Here is a 13242-nt window from a genome sequence, read left to right as displayed (position 1 = left end):
ATGGGGAGGATGTCCCCATGTTGATGGGGACAAGGGTCTCATCCCCACAACCCTTGCCCGGTGGTTGTGGGGGTATGCGGGCGGGAGGTTTATCAGAATCTGGAAGACCCCTTTAACAAAGGGACCCCCAGATCCTGACCCCCCCCTGTGTGAAATGGTAATGGGGTACACTGTACCTCTACCATTTCACGAAGGAAGTAAAAAGTATTGTAAAAAAAACACACTGACACAAAAGAATAAAGTCCTTTATTAAAAAAAAAAAAAAAAACTCCAGCGCTGAAAAATCCACTCGTTCCCGGCTTCCTGCGTTGTCCTGATCCAGCGACGGGTGCGGGTGATCTCCCGCGATGAGAAGATCCAGCGTCGGGTGATCTCCGCTCCGGCGATGTGAAGATCCATCCATCCGGCGCAGCAGCATCCCGGACCTCCTCTCACCGCTGGGCACAGCCCAGCGAATGAGCGGCTGAAGCTGTGACATTTCTTATATAGAGGAGGCAGAGCCACCCGTCACGTGACCCTGCCCCCTCTGACGTACCTCTGCTACATCACTGGGGAAGACCAAGAAGAGGAAAGGTCTTTCCTCTTCTTGGTCTTCCCCAGTGATGTAGCAGAGGTACGTCAGAGGGGCAGGGTCACGTGACGGGTGGCTCTGCCTCCTCTATATAAGAAATGTCACAGCTTCAGCCGCTCATTCGCTGGGCTGTGCCAGCGGTGAGAGGAGGTCCGGGATGCTGCTGCGCCGGATGGATGGATCTTCACATCGCCGGAGCGGAGATCACTCGACGCTGGATCTTCTCATCGCGGGAGATCACCCGCACCCGTCGCTGGATCAGGACAACGCAGGAAGCCGGGAACGAGTGGATTTTTCAGCGCTGGAGGTTTTTTTTTTTTTTTTAATAAAGGACTTTATTCTTTTGTGTCAGTGTGTTTTTTTTACAATACTTTTTACTTCCTTCGTGAAATGGTAGAGGTACAGTGTACCCCATTACCATTTCACACAGGGGGGGTCAGGATCTGGGGGTCCCCTTTGTTAAAGGGGTCTTCCAGATTCTGATAAACCTCCCGCCCGCAGACCCCCACAACCACCGGGCAAGGGTTGTGGGGATGAGACCCTTGTCCCCATCAACATGGGGACATCCTCCCCATGTTGAGGGCATGTGGCCTGGTGCGGTTCAGGAGAGAGGGGGGGCCGCACTCTGTCCCCCCCTCTTTTCTGCGGCCGGCCAGGTCAACGTGCTCGGATAATGGGTCTGGTTATGGATATTTAGGGGGAACCGCACGTCATTTTTGTTTTAAATTGACGGCGGGGTTCCCCTGAATATCCATACCAGACCTGAAGGGTCTGGTTATGGATATTTACCGGGAACCGCACGTCATTTTTGTTTTAAATTGACAGCGGGGTTCCCCTGAATATCCATGCTGAGTAAAATTAACGTCCGTTAACATAACGGACATTTACGGAGACATTTACTAACGTCCATGTGCCATAGACTTCAATGTTAAAATATAACGGACGTTAATATATCCGTTACTTGCAACGGACAAAAAATTGACAAAAAATAGTGCAAGACCCGTCACATATTCCGTTATAACTAACGTCCGTATGTTATAACGGACTATTACGGATCTTTACGGAACATAAAAAAATCCCATAGACTTTAATGATATTTCATAAAGGACGTATAACTTCCGTTTTTTAACATTATCTGACCGATTTTAAAACGGATTATTAAAACTGATTTATTTTGTAGTGTGAAAAGGGCCTTATACAATGGACTGGCACGATATTTTCTCTTTCGTGTGATTTATATAAGGACATTATATGAAAAATATTTGCACACTGCACTTTATTATAAAGTTATATTGCTTGATTTATTTGGGGGGGGGGGGGCGCTGCAGCACAGAAGGTTTTCCACCTTGGTGCATAGAATGTAAAAAGGTGGGAAAACTTGAGGCTTTACAACTAATTTAAAGTAATTTTGAACCCCTTTGTTTTTCTTAGATATTATCAGCAGCTTATTCACGCACTCCTCTGCTCTTCTTTCCCCCTCCTCTCCCTCCCTTCTCCAAGCTAGCAGACTGGCCGCTCTAGAGACACTTCACTGTCCACTATTGACTCTTTCCTGTAAGGCCCAGAGATTCAGGGAAGCAGCGTTGAGAGAGCAGGAGCCAGCAGCACTGAAAGCTGTGCACTGCAAGTGCTGGGGTAAGAATTTTCACAGATAGTTGGGGAATGTTTATTTTATTGTGGTCAATGTATTAGGCAAAAAGCACTTAGAGTTTAATGCTACCTTAGCATGCAGGACTATGGACACCTATCAGAGTACCTTCACATATTGTCATGTCTGTAACTAATATTCAAGGCAATAGCTGTAAAGATAATACATTCTGCAGATTGCCTTACTATAACATCTGTATAACTCATTAAAAAAAAAAAAAGAACACTGATATATTTTTTTTTATTTATGATCATGTGATTTTCCCCCACGACACAAATATTTAGACACGTATAACTAACCTGATGTTATATCTACACTATTTGTATGTCTTTATAGTTACAAATCACACTGTTGTCACATTATAGGAGTATGAAAGTATCATTTGTTAATTGCACTCACTATGTGTCTAAGATCTACTGAGTATATATAGTATATTAAAGTGGTTGTAAAGGCTGAAGGTTTTTTACCTTCATGCATTCTATTTATCTATCTATGCTTTAGTGTACAGCCCCCCTTAATACTTACCTAAGCCCAATTGCGATCTAGCGATGTGCATGAGACCAGAGGCTCTCCCGGGTCTCTCCCTCCTGATTGGCTCAGATACAGAAGCCATTGGTCATAGGGGCAGAGCTGAGCCGCGCTCTCTGTGTCTTAGGCCCCGTACACACGAGGAGACATGTCCGATGAAAATGGTCCGCGGACCGTTTTCATCGGACATGTCACCTGGGAGCTTTTGGTCTGATGTGTGTACACACCATCAGACCAAAATCCCCGCGGACAGAGAACGCGGTGACGTAGAAGACACCAACGTTCTCAAACACGGAAGTGCAATGCTTCCACGCATGCGTCAAATCAGTTTGACGCATGCGCAAGATTTCAGGGCGCTGGTTACACGTCATAACCAGCGGACATGTCCAATTAGGTGTACTAACCATTGGACATGTCCGACGGACATGTTTCCAGCGGACAAGTTTCTTAGCTTGCTAAGAAACTTTTGTCCGCTGGAAACCTGTCCGCTAGGCCGTACACACGGTCGGACATGTCTGCGGAAACTGGTCCGCGGACCAGTTTCAGCGGACATGTTCGACCGTGTGTACGCCGCCTTATGGAGTGAGCGTGCATGAGTGGCCGAGAAGAGGAGGATCGGGCTGCTCTGTGCAAAACCGCTGCACAGAGCAGGTAAGTATGACATGCTTGTTTGTTTGCTTTTTTGTTTTTTATGTAAATACATTTCCTTTTTATAATCACTATAATTAAACAAAAAGATATTACAAAACAATGGATAGTTAATCTAACTTCATTTCTATGGAGCTGGTTAAATTATTTTTCATTGGCAGATACAGATGCAGGTACTTAAAGCGGGGGGTTCACCCAAAAAACAATTTTTTAGCATTACATTCAGCCGAGTTGTCAGACTGACAATTGGCTGTTTTTTTTTTATTTTATTGCCGTACATACCGTATTTTCACCGCCGTTTCCAGGTATGTATTCTGCGGGACTGGACATTCCTAATTGATTGACATCCTTGCGACCGGCGCATACAGCGCGTCACGAGTTGCCGAAAGAAGCCGGACTGCTAGTCGGCTCTATACGGCGCATGCGCACCGACGTTCGGCTTCTTTTAGGCAACTTGTGACGCGCTGTATGCGCCGGTCGGAAGGATGTCAATCAATTAGGAACGCCCAGTCCCGCAGATTATATACCCGGAAGCGGCGGTGAAAATACGGTATGTACGGCAATAAAATAAAAAAAAACAGCCGATTGTCATTCTGACAACTCGGCTGAATGTAATGTTAAAAACATTTTTTTTGGGTGAACCCCCGCTTTAAAGCTGAACTCCAGCCAGATATAAAAGACCCAAAATTACACCTCTGTGTTGCCCAGTTGGTATAAAGAACAAACCATGCATATGCCATATCTGTACATTGGCCAAGACATGAAGTTAATTAGTTGTAGTTCGTCCCCATAATATGTGATTCAGAAAAGAACAAGCAGATCTTTCAGCATTCGCATCTATGGCCACATTAATATACTGCAGCAGCCAATAAGGTTCAGCGTTTGTCTCAACTCTCATGCCTCGTACACACGATTGTCGCTCTATTTTTGTTTATAGCGCAAAGAAAAAACGCAGAGGTGATCAAATACCACCAAAAGAAAGCTCTAATTGTGGGGGGAAAAAGTACATACATTTTGTTTGGGAGCAACGTTGCACGACCGCGCAATTGTCAGTTAAAGCGACGCAGTGCCAAATCACAAAAAGTGCTCTGGTAAGGAAGGGGGTAAATTCTTCTGGGGCTGAAGTGGTTAAAGGTGAAGACACATGCACTAAACACAATAAATTTGCAAAAGTCTTTTTACAGTATTTAATTATTTTTCGCAGTGACTGCTGAGGGCAAATGTGAGCTTATGCAAATTGAAGCTAAAATCTTGATTTGCTGTGCTGCAAATGCGGCGTAGCATAAGTAAGCTCAGTGGATTTTCTATGTAGAATCATTGTTCAAATCAACATCTCGCCCATTAAGATCCCATCGGGGATTACCTAATGAATGGTAAGGAGGACTGCATATCCCCCTGAAGACTGGTAAATTATTGCTTAATAGGTGAACACCAAAGTGAGCCCAGATGCCAAAATCTAGCATTGGAGATTTTGCTGTTTTCATATTTTATGTTTTGTATCCGCCTAGTAGGGTTTGTAAAGGATTTTTTTTTTATCTTAATAGCTTCCTTTACCTTAATGCAGTGCTGTTTTCATGTCCTCATTGTTCGTTTTTGCTCTTAAGTTGCTGTAATTCTACTCTGATCTCCACACTTCCTGGTTGTCTGTTTCCTGATAACCACAGTACTGGGAGCGTTCTCTCTGTGGTCACTAATCAAGGAGGTGTGATTACTGTGTGTCTAAAACCTCTCAGCACCAATCAGTTTCGTTTTCCAAACCATCACTGCCCTGTATTGGCTCTGTACATCACAGAAGCAGGAAACAACATGCAAAAACGAAACTAGAAACTGCAGGTACATTATATGATTGATTTTTTATCTATTTTTAGTCATTTTTAAAAGGAATCAGTTAACTATTATGTCTCTATACCCTGTAAACAGTCATTTCAGCAACAAAAAAACAAAAAAATTCCTTTACAACTCCTTTTAAGGCCTCTGTTCATTCAGCATTGTGGGGTCAATTCACTTGGAGGTAAATATTGCATGACTTTTTGCCTTAAAACAATTCATGTGGTATTTATTTCAAAAGTAGTCATGTCACTAAAAACATGCCTTATTTAATGAATTAGTTAAAAATTAAAGTTTTTAAAAATTTAGCGTTTTCTTTTATGTTTTTTTTTCTATCTCAATTTATTTTATTTTTTTATTTTTTTAACCATTTAACACTACATCGGAGGGACATTGTTCAGTGAATGAAGGCACACAGAAATATTGTCAATCTATGAAAACATTTAAGTGTGCCTTCATTCACAGAACAATCTCCTGCTAGTGCAGTGTTACAAATTATTCACATCCATAAGGCCCCTTTCACACTGGGGCGGGAGGTGCGGTGGCGGTATAGCGCTGCTAAAAATAGCGGCGCTATACCGTCGGAATTGCCAAGGGATTCGGGCCACTAGCGGTGCGGTATTAACCCACGCTAGCAGACGAAAAAGGGTTAATACCGCCCGCAAAGAAGTTTGTCTGAAATCTTTGCAAATTTATTAAAAATAAAAAACAGAAAAAAAATCTTTGTTGAAGCACCAACTACAGCCTCATGTCTTTTTGTGTATGATGCTACAAGCTTGGCACACCTATTTTTGGGCAGTTTCTCCAAGCTTCTTTGCAGGACCTCTCAAGCTCAATCAGTTTGGATGGGGAGCGTCGGTGCACAGCTTTTTTCAGATCTCTTTAGAGATGTTCAATCGGGTTCAAGTCTGCGCTCTGACTGGGCCACTCGAGGACAGTGACAGAGTTGTCCCCGTAGCCTCTCCTTTGTTATCTTAGCTGTGTGTTTAGGATAACTGTCCTGTTGGAAGATGAGCCTTTATCCCAGTCTGAGGTCCAGAGTGCTCTGGAGCAGGTTTTCATCAAGGATGTCTCTGTACATTGCTGCATTTATCTTTTCCTCGATCCTGACTAGTCTCCCAGTTCCTGCTGCTGGAAAACATCCCCAACAGCATGATGCTGCCACCACTATGCTTCACTGTAGGATGGTATTAGCTAGGTGATGAACACTGCCTGGTTTCCTCCAGACACAACGCTTCCCATTCAGGCCAAAGAGTTCAATCTTTGTTTCATCAAACTAGAGAATTTTGTTTCTCATGGTCTGATAGTCCTTCCGGTGCCATTTGGCAAATTCCAGGTGGGCTGTCATGTTGCCTTTTACTGAGGAGTGGCTTTCGTCTGGCCACCTACCATACAGGCCTGATTGGTGGAGTGCTGCATCGATGGTTGTTCTTCTGGAAGGTTCTCCTCTCTCCACAGAGAAACGCTGGAGCTTTGTCAGAGTGACCATCGGGTTCTTGGTCACCTCCCTAACTAAGGCCCTTCTCCACCAATCGCTCAGTTTAGCCAGGCAGCCCGCTCTAGGAAAAGTCCTGGTGGTCCCACACTTCTTTCATTTATGGATGATGGAGGCCACTGTTCTCATTGGGACTTTCAATGCTGCAGACATTTTTCTGTGTCCTTCCCCAGATCTGTGCCTCGATAGGATTGTATCTCGGAGGTCTACAGACAATTCCTTGGACTTCATGGCTTGGTTCGTGCTCTGACATGCACTGTTAACTGACCTTGTATAGACAGGTGTGTGCCTTTCCAAATTACGTCCAATCAACTGAATTTACCACAGGTGGACTCCAATCAAGTTGCAGAAACATCTCCAGGATGATCAGTGGAAACAGAATGCGCCTGTGTGTCATGGCAAGGGCTGTGAATACTCATGTACGTGGGATCTCTTCGTTTTTTTTTTTTTAATAAATAGGCAAAGATTTCAAACAAACTTTTTTTACGTTGTCATTGTGTTTGTAGAATTTTGAGGAAAATAATAAATGTAATCAATTTAATTTTGGATTTTGGAATTTAATTTTGGAATAAGGCTGTAACATAACAAAATGTGGAAAAAGTGAAGCGCTGTGAATATTTTCCGGATGCACTGTATAACCATTAGCGAATAACCCCTTTGGTAGAAATATACCTGTCACCTTTTGGTGAAATATGGAATTACCTTTGAATTTAGTTTGGACACAAAATTACAGCTGAACTCATTGTTTGTTTTTTTTCTATTTTTTGTATCTTGATATTTTTTATGATGAGCCACAACATCTTTATCTTTACTAATACTCTTAAGCAATTGTCATGCAACTGAAAATTAGTCAATAACTAAGAGAATAAAAGCAATTTTAGTGTAGAAGCTTTGGTTAATTGCATGGGGAAGTATCCATACATGTAGCTTCATAATTCTCTCTTTTTTTTGTTTACAATTTAAATAAGTTAAATTTGAAAACCCTTATATCCAGCACATGTTTTGTTCAACATTTTGCATGGTTTTCTAAACCTAATTTTCTTGACATTTTTAGTCATATTTCTAAACAAATATACTATCTTGCCTTCTGTAGTACTGCAGCTTTTTTTCTTATAAATAACCCTTAAATCGAGACAAAGAAATTGGATGTCTTGGATGGAATAAGAGTCAACATAGAAAGCTCTGTGACAGATTAGACAGGGATTAGTGAGAAGGATAGAGATCTACAAATAAAATGCAGAGAATAAGGACAAGATAATTCTTGGATTGGTGATTTTATAACAGCATGTGAGCCATCTGTAATAGTTTTACAAGAGCTATGACCCGACTGATATGGGAAGGAGTCAATGCTGCACAATAAAACATTATAATGTGGGTTCCAGCTTAAATTAGCAGGTAGTGTGTGTGTGTAGTATTAAAACAGTAACATTTATTGTGTAGCGGTCTGCTACTTTTTAGTCGGCGCTGCTTTAAATTTAGAGGGGAGTCTCAGAGTTAGTTGACTCGGACTGTATGATTTTTCCAAATTTTGGGCCTCTGTTTCAGGCCAGCCATGGCTGTACTGTGAGTGACCACTATTGTTTTCTTAGGTGCCGTTACCACCCCAGGCCAAGGTGTTTTGGGTGCTCCCCTTCGGCAGCCAATCAGTGGGGGTTAATCGTCCCGCTGTGCATGCTGGGGAGGAGTATTTAAGGGACAGACGCCATTGGACCGGGGTCGTCGATCGCTGGTCTGTCGTCCCACCACCCCCCGTGAGTGGCCCTCCTGGTCGGGGGTGCGTGTTCATGTGTTCCTGGCTCCAGGACCACGTTGGTCTGGGGTTGTGATTTACTAAGTAGGCCCGGTAGTCAGACTGGGTCTACGCTAGTAGAGTTACCCTTTCACCTCTTCAACTACTTATTTTATTCTTTTACCAAGTTCAGCAAATAAAAATAAGTCTAAAGTGTGGACATTGAACTTTTTCTCAACTCTCATCTGATACCCTAGACGGCGAGGAAATAGAGGTAACATGCCACCCAAAACTAACTAGCAGCTCCTCCAGGGGGTAGTGCTACAATTTCACAAGATTAAAAACACTCACAAGATATAAGTTGGAGTCATGCTCATCTTGGGTATGTAGTCCTGGCAGTTCTACTGCGTCCCACAGGCTCCTCGCACGATCCAGGTAGCTGGGAAAGGTTCTGGTGTGATGTGTCACATTTGACTCCCACTTATATCTTGTAAGTGTTTTTAATCCTGTGCAATAAATGTTACTGTTTTAATACTACACTTAGGCGCCCCCCCCCCCCCTTGTTCTTTTTATATGTTTTGCAGAATTGCTGGACACACTCTGAGGCTGGCTGCCTCCTTTTAAATCACCCCCTTACCGTGGTTCAACTTTGTTTTTACCTAAAGACTGACTAATCAAATGTACATTATTACACACTAAGGGCATTGCCTCCTGGAGCGCCAGATACCTCTTCAACAAACAAAGTCAGTTTGGATTGGGAAAATCTACTCAACCTAATAACAAAACAAAAACAGATTTACTTAACCACTTGCTGCCGGCCGTACGACTTTGTACGGCCGCAGTGTGGATCCCAATTGCTGGGAGGCTGTCTATATCTGACCTCCAGCCACTGGGGGGCGAACGAGTGCCCGCCGCATCACTGAGATGCCGATGCGCGTGCCTGGCGGCCGCGATGTCCGCCAGGCGCCCGCAATCGGCGGTTACGCAGACAAGGACGTGGATCTGTGTGTGTAAACACACAGATCCATGTCCTGTCAGGGAGAGAGGGAACCAATGCTGTGTCCCTTGTACATAGGAACACAGATCGGTCACCTCCCCCAGTCAGTCCCCTTCCCCCACAGTTAGAAACACTATGCAGGGTACACATTTAACCCCTTCCTCGCCCCCTAGTGTTAACCCCTTCCCTGCCAGTCACATTTATACAGTAATTAGTGCATATTTATAGCACTGATCGCAGTATAAATGTGAATGGTGCCAAAAATGTGTCAAAAGTGTCCGATGTGTCCGCCATAATGTCGCAGTCCCAATAAAAATCGCAGATCGCCGCCATTACTAGTAAAAAAAAAAATTCTGTTCCCTATTTTGTAGGCGCTATAACTTTTGCGCAAACCAGTCGCTTATTGCGATTTTTATTTTTTTTGTTTTACCAAAATATGTAGAAGAATACGTATCGGCCTAGACTGAGAAAAAAATATGTTTTTAAAAAAAATTGGGCTATTTATTATAGCAACAAGTAAAAAATATTGAATTTTTTTTCAAAATTGTCGCTCTAACTTCCGGTTCCGGCGCCACATGTAGAGGACGCGAACACCGGAGGCTCCGATCAGCCCGCAAGCAATTCAGCTTATAAAGCCCCGACGCTGCCTCAGATTCGAGTCTTTGACAGCGCCCACTCATCGCCCCAACAATGGAGCATGGAGCGGTACCTTACACAGCCGCGGACGGCCAGGAATTCCGCTGTTCCGGAGGTCCCGGCAGACGCATCGGCCGCAGCCAATATGGCGGCCGCAACACGAGGCAATCTCCCTCCTCAGAGCACTCAGCCCCATCCTGAGCCCGATTGCCCTATCCAGGGCAGCACGCCACATGAGGACATGGACACTGTGGCTGCCAGCCACTCGGGCTACGCCGCTCAGGACAATACCCATGAAAGGATCGCTAAGGCGGTTGCGGCCTTGCTTTCGCCCTCCATCACAGCGGCTGTTGAAAAAGCTGTGGCAACGGGCATGCAACAGCTCCGCAAAGAATTGGGAGAACATTTAACGCGACTATCCAATGCAGAACAGCGGATATCTTCGATGGAAGACGACCAATACAGCATCAATGGGGCCATGGAGCGGTTCATACAGGACCAACAACACCTACATGACCGCATGGAGGACCTGGAGAACCGCTCCAGAAGGAATAATCTGAGGATTATTGGCCTTCCTGAATCCTATAAATCGGGCTCTTTGCTAGACATATGTTCCACCGCCCTCCCCGAGTCACTGGGCCTAGGCCGCAGGTGCGTAGTAGAAAGAGCGCACCGCGTTGGAGCCATGACGGAAGATCGCACTAGGCCTAGACCTGTAATTGCGCGCTACCTAAATTATGCCGATCGTATGGATGTTCTGCAAGGGTTTCGCAAGGCACGCTCGGCGGAGCTTGATGGCCACAAGTTGCTGATATTTGCGGATTATTCCATAGAAGTTTCTCGGAAACGCAAGGAGTTCCAACCCATCTGCGCGGAACTTTTCAAGAAAGGAATCCGCTTTACTTTGGCAAGCTTACTTCTACGCTTGCAAGCCCCGAATGGAGACCAGCTTTCGCTACAGTCACCGGACAAGGCCCGCGCATACCTACAATCGCTTGTGGCTGATCGTCCGTCGTCGGGCACGTACGCAGACAAGGTTAAACAAGGCCCCAGAGACCAGAGAAGCCCCAGGAAAGACCCACCTAAGCGACTCAAGCATACATCTCTTTCGGGTCAACAAGATTCCGGATGAATGAAGGCATAGAGGATAGTTTTTTCTTTTTCCTTTTATTTTGGGGGGGTTGGCATGCCTCTTTTGGCTCTCCTGCGGCCCTGCGGAGCCTTTATTGCACAGACTCATAGGCGCTGGCCCTATAGCTGCTACGTCAAACTGTCAGCAGTACTTGGGTTGTTTCTTCCCTTTAGTCTAGTCACAGCACCCTAGGTGCTGAACTGCTCTCAACATGCCCTAGTTTATCTTTAATAGTCTAAGCCGCGGTGCGGCCGTCAACTGCTATAATATGTTCATTGTTTTCCTGTTTAAATGCCTCTATGCTCCGACATTGTCCTTTCAAGGGGGTACCGCCATACTCCCTTAGCTACTGGGCTCCCCCCTGGCTGCGGCCGGGGAGGCTATGTACATGTTAATGCATTGGCGCTTTTATGTTTTGGTTATATACTTGAGGGGACACTGTCGGATTCATATATGCCCCATGTTCGTGGGCTGGCGGCACGACCGGTGGTGGGAGTGCATGTGGAAAAAAGAGAAGTCTCGTTTTATGGATGTTATTTTAGTTTCTAACTTGTTTCTTATGTTTTTCTTTCTCCCCTTAACTTCACCCCTTTCCTTAAAAAGAGGATGGTTCCATCTACAGAATATTCTAAGGGCAGGACTCACCACTTACCCTCGTGATACACAAGGTCAGCATCAATTCCACTACGTGCATTTGCACCTGCTTCCAGGTAATCTCACGTACTACACACAATGGCCCAAGTCAAGATAATATCCTGGAATGTGAAGGGGCTGCGGTCGCCTGCTAAGCGCATGAAGGTTCTAAGGCACTTGAAACGCCTTGGAGCCGACATCGCTTTACTTCAGGAATCTCATCTGGGGGAAAATGATTTCTTCCGTATGCAAAAGTCGTGGGTGGGGAGGGTTCTAGGTTCGGCCTCTGCTGGCCGAAAGGCAGGCACACTCATTCTACTCCACAAAAATTTGACTTGTGAGGTGCTCTTGGTCGATGGAGATGAGGAGGGTAGACGGATTACTGTGCAAGTCAAGCTCCCTTCGGGGATCTTCAAGATATCCAATATCTATGCTCCCAACTCCCCCGACCAAGCTTATTTCACTAAACTGACGCCCCTTCTAGTGGCGGATGGCGACGTTCTACACCTCATAGGGGGTGATTTCAATTCCACCTTCTGTGATAGAGAGGATAGATCTGGCACACACCCTACCACATCCACGACCCGCGAAGTGCGCCCGACGCATTTTTCTCACATGGTCCAGGCTCTTAACCTGGTAGATGTGTGGAGACTGCATCACCCTCTAGACAAAGAATATACCTTCTTCTCACCAGTGCACGGCTCTTTTGCGAGGCTGGATTATTTCCTCTGCACTCCTTCTCTTCTCCCTAGGATTCACCTCACTGATATCCACGACTTAGTGATCTCCGATCACTCTCCTATTTCAATCTCTCTACACATCCCCCAAACTGGCCCAGGGATTAGGCTTTGGAGGTTCCCTTCCTACCTGACTCGGACGGATAGTTTCAAAAAGATGCTTACTGAAGCTTGGACTGAATATGCACATACCAATAGTCAACATGTGAGTGACCCGAACCTATTTTGGGAGGCAGGCAAATCCTATTTAAGGGGTAAAATTATATCATTTACTTCAGCATACACCAAGGACGCGCGAAAAAAATTCCAGGATGCTAGCACCAAAGTAAGACTGGCCCAATCGCGCCTAAACTCAAACCGCACGGAGGAGAACCTTACTGCCTGGAAGGTAGCTAAGGACAGTTTTGACACATGGGCAGAGAAGGTGGAGTTGATGAAGCTTTCTGCTTCTCAGCTCCACTACCATAAATTTGGCAATAAAGCCGGAAAGTTGCTCGCAAGGCTAACTAAAGGCTCGTATACCCCGACACACATAGCTGCGCTCCGTAATCCGGACGGCTTGATGTCCATAGAACCAAAAGACGTTAATAAAACGTTGGAGGAGTTTTACACCCGTTTATATAGCTTGGAACCCGTAGACGAAAGTTTAGCTCAGGAATGG

The 13242-nt window shown here is 45.0% G+C and overlaps 1 protein-coding gene across 1 annotated transcript in view; it reads left to right on the top strand.

The window, feature by feature from the left end:
* The first annotated feature begins 1974 nt into the window (after window positions 1-1974).
* Window positions 1975-13242, top strand: part of LOC120916357 (excitatory amino acid transporter 1-like) — an 86521-nt gene continuing 75253 nt past the window's right edge. Inside the window, exon 1 of the mRNA XM_040327277.1 lies at window positions 1975-2206. The gene's annotated coding sequence lies outside the window, so the exon portion shown is untranslated. The remainder of the gene's footprint in view (window positions 2207-13242) is intronic.

Source organism: Rana temporaria, chromosome 1 (genome assembly GCF_905171775.1).
Source record: "Rana temporaria chromosome 1, aRanTem1.1, whole genome shotgun sequence".
NCBI classification, from domain to species: domain Eukaryota; kingdom Metazoa; phylum Chordata; class Amphibia; order Anura; family Ranidae; genus Rana; species Rana temporaria.
This window is presented reverse-complemented; position numbering and strand designations above follow the sequence as displayed.